At 48.8% G+C, this 7,567-nt stretch overlaps 1 non-coding gene across 1 annotated transcript; it reads left to right on the top strand.

The window, feature by feature from the left end:
• The first annotated feature begins 1,798 nt into the window (after positions 1 to 1,798).
• On the top strand, positions 1,799 to 1,872 carry Trnat-ugu (transfer RNA threonine (anticodon UGU)). The gene has a single exon. It is a non-coding gene; the product is annotated as a tRNA-Thr (tRNA).
• The last annotated feature ends 5,695 nt before the right edge of the window (positions 1,873 to 7,567 follow it).

Genomic DNA, 7,567 nt, shown 5'->3' with positions numbered 1-7,567 from the left:
CCGCCTCCAGTGGTGTCGCGACAGGCGTGAATGGAGGGACGAATGGAGACGTGTCGTCTTCAGCGATGAGAGTCGCTTCTGCCTTGGTGCCAATGATGGTCGTATGCGTGTTTGGCGCCGTGCAGGTGAGCGCCACAATCAGGACTGCATACGACCGAGGCACACAGGGCCAACACCCGGCATCATGGTGTGGGGAACGATCTCCTACACTGGCCGTACACCACTGGTGATCGTCGAGGGGACACTGAATAGTGCACGGTACATCCAAACCGTCATCGAACCCATCGTTCTACCATTCCTAGACCGGCAAGAGAACTTCCTGTTCCAACAGGACAATGCACGTCCGCATGTATCCCGTGCCACCCAACGTGCTCTAGAAGGTGTAAGTCAACTACCCTGGCCAGCAAGATCTCCGGATCTGTCCCCCATTGAGCATGTTTGGGACTGGATGAAGCGTCGTCTCACGCGGTCTGCACGTCCAGCACGAACGCTGGTCCAACTGAGGCGCCAGGTGGAAATGGCATGGCAAGCCGTTCCACAGGACTACATCGAGCATCTCTACGATCGTCTCCATGGGAGAATAGCAGCCTGCATTGCTGCGGAAGGTGGATATACACTGTACTAGTGCCGACATTGTGCATGCTCTGTTGCCTGTGTCTATGTGCCTGTGGTTCTGTCAGTGTGATCATGTGATGTATCTGACCCCAGGAATGTGTCAATAAAGTTTCCCCTTCCTGGGACAATGAATTCACGGTGTTCTTATTTCAATTTCCAGGAGTGTACTTGGTGCAAATCTACATGCATGCCACAACTGTTTTACTGTGCAACAATGAAAAGCGGCAACTACAAAGGAGATTCTCTCTACAATTACGCGCTAGCAATAAACAAAATCTAGACTAATTACACAAACTACAAGAAAATATCAGAAGATTCCAGTGAGGTATCCTAGGCTAAGGGCCGACATATGAAACGTCCCCTTAGAACAATTTATACAAGACTGTGCTTAAACTGACACACAATATTTTTAGCGCAACGCAATCTGACTATCAAAAATCCCTGCAAAAGAATGGCCCTGAGTAACATTAAACTATACCTTTCACAAATCACTTACCTCACAAAAATCTTCGTTACTCGAACTACTGCAATACAGCGAGCGCCACTATTGCCAGCTAAATAAAAGATTCAAACTACAGAAGGCACTAACTACTGATAGGGATAGTTAGCAAATGAAAGATATTAATAGAGAACAAACAATGTATTTACCTTAATATTCATAATTGACATCCAGTCTTACAGATTATCAAAACTCCGCCATCTCTCTCCCCACATCCACCACTGCTGGCGGCTCACCTCCAACTGCGCAACGCTATGCGCTGTTCACATTCAGCTATAGCAGTTCATGACAACAATGGCAGGCAACAATGCAAACTAGCCACATACTGCACACAGCACAGCCAGTGATTTTCATACAGAGCGCTACGTAACGTTGCCAATAAGAAAACATAAACAGCCTACTTACATAAAGAAAACATAAACAGCCTACTTACACGGCCATCTGTATCGCTGAGGCACGCAAGCCTCCCCACCAACGGCAAGGTCCATGGTTCATGGGGGGTAGAACTACTTAAACCTAACAAACCAAGGACATCACACACATCCATGCCCGAGGCAGGATTCGAACCTGCGACCGTAGAGGTTGTGCGATTCCAGACTGAAGCGCCTAGAACCGCACGGCCACTCCGGCCGGCTCGCGGGAGGCGTGCGCGAGATAGTCCGTGCAGTCGCACTATCCTTTGTGACCTCGGTGGCTCAGATGGATAGAGCGTCTGCCATGTAAGCAGGAGATCCCGGGTTCGAGTCCTGGTCGAGGCACACATTTTCACCTGTCCCCGTTGGTATATATATCAACGCCCGTCAGAAGCTAAAGGTATTAAATTAATTCTAAAACGTCTGAAGTAGTGCAGGACGGAATTGACACCATGATTCCTACAGAGCTGTCCGTAAACCCGTAAGAGTGTGACGGGGTGGAAATCTCTTCCGATCCCAGATATGCTCAATGATGTTCATGTCTAGGGAGTTTGGTGGACAGCGGAAGGGTTTTAACTCAGAAGAGTGTCCCTGGAACCACTCTGTAGCAATACTGGACGTGTGGGGCGTCACATTATCCTGCTGGAATTGCCCAAGTCCGTCGGAATTCACAATGGACATGAATGGATGCAGGTGATCAGACCGGATGCTTAAGTACATGTCACCTAACAGAGTAGTATCTAGACGTATCAGGGATCCCATATCACTCCAACTGCACACGCCGCATACCATTAACAGAGCTTCCACCAGCTTAAACAGTCCCCTGCTGACACACAGGGTCCATGGATTCATGAGGTTGTTTCCATACACATATAAGTCCATCTGCTCAACACAATTTGAAACGAAACTCGTCCGATCAATGCCGGTGTTCGACGGGTCCAGGTGAGGCGTAAAGCTTTGTGTCGTGCAACCATCAAGGATGAAATCTGCAGCAATTTGTGGAAGGGTTGCACTTCTGTCACGTTGAACAATTCTCTTCAGTCGTCGTTGGTCCCGTTCTTGCTGGATGTTTTCCCTGTCGCAGGGATGTCGAAGATTTGACGTTTTACCGGAGTCCTGATATTCACGGTACACTCGCGAAATGGTCGTACGGTAAAATCCCCACTTCATCGCTACCTCGGAAATGCTGTGTCCCATCGCTCGTGTGGCCGACTATAACACCACTTCAAACCCACTTAAATCTTGATAAACTACCATTGTAGCAGCAGTAATCGATCTAACAACTGCGCCGCACTTGTTGTCTTACATGGGCGTGCCGACCGCAGCGCCGTATTTTGGCTGTTTACATATCTCTGCATTTGAATACGCATGCCTATACCACTTCTTTCGCGCTTCAGTGTATATAGCTTATGTCCGTCGGAACTTTCATTAGAGTGTCGTACGAAAATTTGAGGTAAATCGGTCAAGTAGTTTTCCACCTTTGTGGTAACAACGTTTTTCTAATAGATTATGTAGTCTATAGGAAGGCTGCAACTCCAGAAGACTGTGGAGATATGCAGGAGGACCTTAGTTGGCTCGATGGTTGATGCGGGGACTGGCATTTGATCCTGAACCAAAATAAATCGAACACATCGGTTATAAATAGTTGGAGATATCCATAACAGTTTGATAACGCTATAGGTGAAAGCTCACTGGAAACGTAACAACCGTAAAATACCCGTCTGGATCGACCTAAAGTAGAATGACAACGTAAACCAAAGTGAAGGGAAAGGAGATGCCAGGGTGAGATGCATGAGAAGAAATTTAAGGTAACGTAATTCTTTCACGAAAGAAGTGGCTTACAAAAACATTTCTTCTTTTTCTTGTGTCTTTGTCCTACAAAGGCGCAGGATCGGGGTGGTTATTAACGGCATTGTTCGCGAGTCCTGTCGCCACCCTATTACCACTTGAGACGAAATATGTGTACCCCAACTGTTTGTGTGTAGGGTTATTCATACGAAAGTGAGCGAAATATTTCTATATGTTTGATAATCGTAGAACTAAGGTGGGACTTGGGTACCAGGCTAGTATTCATCCAGTGGGATGTGGCAAGCTGCCTAAGAATCTCATCCAGCCTGGCAAGCTCACCGATCCTCCTAGTTAATCCGCCGGGCGGATATGATCCGGGGCCAGCGCACCACACCGTGACGAAACCGGCGCCTTAAAACACACTTCTACCCGGGCCAGTAAAACAATCGTTGTATCTATTCTTGAGTATTGATCATTATTCTGGGACCGTTATCAAGTGGGGTTACCAGAAGAGAGGTAGAAGATGCAACGAAGAGCGGTACGTTTCTTCACGGGATCGTTTAGTTGGAGCCAGAACATTATGAAAACGCTCACGAGGGAAACTCCTCATCGAATCCCCCTCAGATTTAGTGGTAAGATGGCCCAGTGGATAGCCTATAAAACACTGAACACAGATGAAGCACGAAAACAAGAAGAAGGCGTACTAAACTGTGAAAAATGAAACAAAATCGAAATAGTTAACGCCGTCTTGGTTATGTGGTGACGTTTTTGGACTGGGGACGAGGAGATCCTTGTTCAAATCTCCCTCGTGCCCCATATATATAAATACAGCGAACAGACACGCCAATGACAGGACGGATAGTTTTTAATTTTGTGTATATATACACACTGAAGAGCCAAAGAAAGTGGTACACCTGCCTAATGCCATGTAGGACCCCCGCGAGCACGCCGAAGTCCCGCAGTACGACGTGGGAATGCACTCGACTAATGTCTGAAGAAGTGTTGGAGGGAACTGACACAATGAATCCTGCAGGGCTGTCCATAAATCCGCAAGAGGACGAGGGGGTGGAGATCTCTTCTGAACAGCACGTTGCAAGGCATCCTAGATATGCTCAATAATGTTCATGTCTGGTGGGGTTTGGTGGCCAGTGGAAGTGTTGAAACTCAGACGAATGTTCCTGGAGCTACGGAGTGGCGTGTGGGGTTTGCATTGTCCTGCTGGAATTGCCGAAGTCCATCGGAATGCACAATGGACATGAATGGATGCAGGTGATCAGACAGGATGCTTATGTATGTGTCACCTGTCACAGTCGTATCTAGACGTATCAGGGGTCCCATATCACTCCAACTGCACACGCCCCACACCATTACAGAGCCTCCACCACCTTGAACAGTCCCCTGCTGACAGGCAGGGGTCCATGGATTCAGGAAGTTGTCTTCATACCTGCACACGTCTATACGATCGATACAATTTGAAACGAAACTCGTCCGACCAGGCAACATGTTTCGAATCATCTATAGTCCAATGTCGGTGTTGAGGCCCCAGGCGAGGCGTAAAGCTTTGTGTCTAGCAGTCTTCAAGGATACACGAGTGGGCCTTCCATTCTACAGCAGCTGATGGTTGTCATTCGCAACTGCGATTACATCCTCCCACATACGTCTCGGGAAATGACCACGACGAAAAAATTAAAGCTCATTTCCATGCACCATTCACGAATGAAACAGAGTAAAGGAAAAATGATAGGGGCACCAAAAGTACCCTCTGCCCGGTACACACCGTGATGTGGCTCGCTGAGTTTAGATGTAGATGCAACACACCCCAACGTCTAAGTATATAACCTAAACCTCGATGATCATCACCTTCGATGGCTGCGGCCTCTGCGTTATACTACATTTACTTATCGCTTCTGTCTTAGAATATGCAGGGGCTGAAAGAAGAAGATCAATGTAGTAACTTTCACTAATTATTGGAAAAACTGATTATGCAATATTTTCTATAAGGTGGTTCGGTAAGACAAAACTTTCAATTAACTGACTGTCGAACAAATACACTCCTGGAAATGGAAAAAAGAACACATTGACACCGGTGTGTCAGACCCACCATACTTGCTCCGGACACTGCGAGAGGGCTGTACAAGCAATGATCACACGCACGGCACAGCGGACACACCAGGAACCGCGATGTTGGCCGTCGAATGGCGCTAGCTGCGCAGCATTTGTGCACCGCCGCCGTCAGTGTCAGCCAATTTGCCGTGGCATACGGAGCTCCATGGCAGTCTTTAACACTGGTAGCATGCCGCGACAGCGTGGACGTGAACCGTATGTGCAGTTGACGGACTTTGAGCGAGGGCGTATAGTGGGCATGCGGGAGGCCGGGTGGACGTACCGCCGAATTGCTCAACACGTGGGGCGTGAGGTCTCCACAGTACATCGATGTAGTCGCCAGTGGTCGGCGGAAGGTGCACGTGCCCGTCGACCTGGGACCGGACCGCAGCGACGCACGGATGCACGCCAAGACCGTAGGATCCTACGCAGTGCCGTAGGGGACCGCACCGCCACTTCCCAGCAAATTAGGGACACTGTTGCTCCTGGGGTATCGGCGAGGACCATTCGCAAACGTCTCCATGAAGCTGGGCTACGGTCCCGCACACCGTTAGGCCGTCTTCCGCTCACGCCCCAACATCGTGCAGCCCGCCTCCAGTGGTGTCGCGACAGGCGTGAATGGAGGGACGAATGGAGACGTGTCGTCTTCAGCGATGAGAGTCGCTTCTGCCTTGGTGCCAATGATGGTCGTATGCGTGTTTGGCGCCGTGCAGGTGAGCGCCACAATCAGGACTGCATACGACCGAGGCACACAGGGCCAACACCCGGCATCATGGTGTGGGGAGCGATCTCCTACACTGGCCGTACACCACTGGTGATCGTCGAGGGGACACTGAATAGTGCACGGTACATCCAAACCGTCATCGAACCCATCGTTCTACCATTCCTAGATCGGCAAGGGAACTTGCTGTTCCAACAGGACAATGCACGTCCGCATGTATCCCGTGCCACCCAACGTGCTCTAGAAGGTGTAAGTCAACTACCCTGGCCAGCAAGATCTCCGGATCTGTCCCCCATTGAGCATGTTTGGGACTGGATGAAGCGTCGTCTCACGCGGTCTGCACGTCCAGCACGAACGCTGGTCCAACTGAGGCGCCAGGTGGAAATGGCATGGCAAGCCGTTCCACAGGACTACATCCAGCATCTCTACGATCGTCTCCATGGGAGAATAGCAGCCTGCATTGCTGCGAAAGGTGGATATACACTGTACTAGTGCCGACATTGTGCATGCTCTGTTGCCTGTGTCTGTGTGCCTGTGGTTCTGTCAGTGTGATCATGTGATGTATCTGACCCCAGGAATGTGCCAATAAAGTTTCCCCTTCCTGGGACAATGAATTCACGGTGTTCTTATTTCAATTTCCAGGAGTGTATTTACGTTATCATTTTGCTTTTGATTTCTCTCGACAATTACGAATCAGTATATAATTCTGGTTCGCTAACAATTACAGACAATAAGTATGGACAAGCAATAAAATAAAGAAAAACTAAAATTACAGATTAATATCCTTGTTGTCCATCCACTCGTTTGCATTACGACAAGCCCGATGCAATTCTTCCAGGCATCTGGAGAAAGCACGTAATGGGCAGTCCAACACTCAATGTGGCGATGTCTGCACCTGTCGTTGCAATCAGGAGCTTGGAGAGTCTTGCTATCGCGAAGTATGCAGTGTTCAGAGTAGCGACATGTCTAACTGTAACGAATTCATAAGACTCGAATTGTGCCTACTTGCAAGCTCCACTTACAAGAAACCTTGCTGGGGTGAAGACGACCACTTCCATTTCCAGACAGCCGCAGGACTGAAAGGGCTGGCTATGACGGATCTGCAAGCTGGCTGACGAGAATTGACTTAGGTTATTGAGTCTCGCTGAATTGTATCGTGTTTGGAGAGGTATTGCTTCTTCTGCATTCTCGTCCATAATCGCCCGACAGAAAGACTGCTTGTCCTCTTGTGTGAGGTGGAGTGATATTGCTTACCACAGGGAGCCACTGAGCAAAGCAGAAGCGTATTAGAAAGCAGGTGGATGGCTTCTCGACGCTGAACTTCCATTGCGTTGGTGTGGAAACAGTTGAGCCTTACGGCAGAAAAGTACTCAGCTGATGAGAAAACCAAGGCCAGTAACAAAAACAAAATCTGTACAAATAAGATTG

The sequence above is a fragment of the Schistocerca cancellata genome, chromosome 3 (genome assembly GCF_023864275.1).
Source record: "Schistocerca cancellata isolate TAMUIC-IGC-003103 chromosome 3, iqSchCanc2.1, whole genome shotgun sequence".
Classification (NCBI taxonomy): Eukaryota; Metazoa; Arthropoda; class Insecta; order Orthoptera; family Acrididae; genus Schistocerca; species Schistocerca cancellata.
The sequence above is the reverse complement of the archived record's forward strand: the minus strand, read 5'-3'. Positions and strand labels throughout refer to the sequence as shown.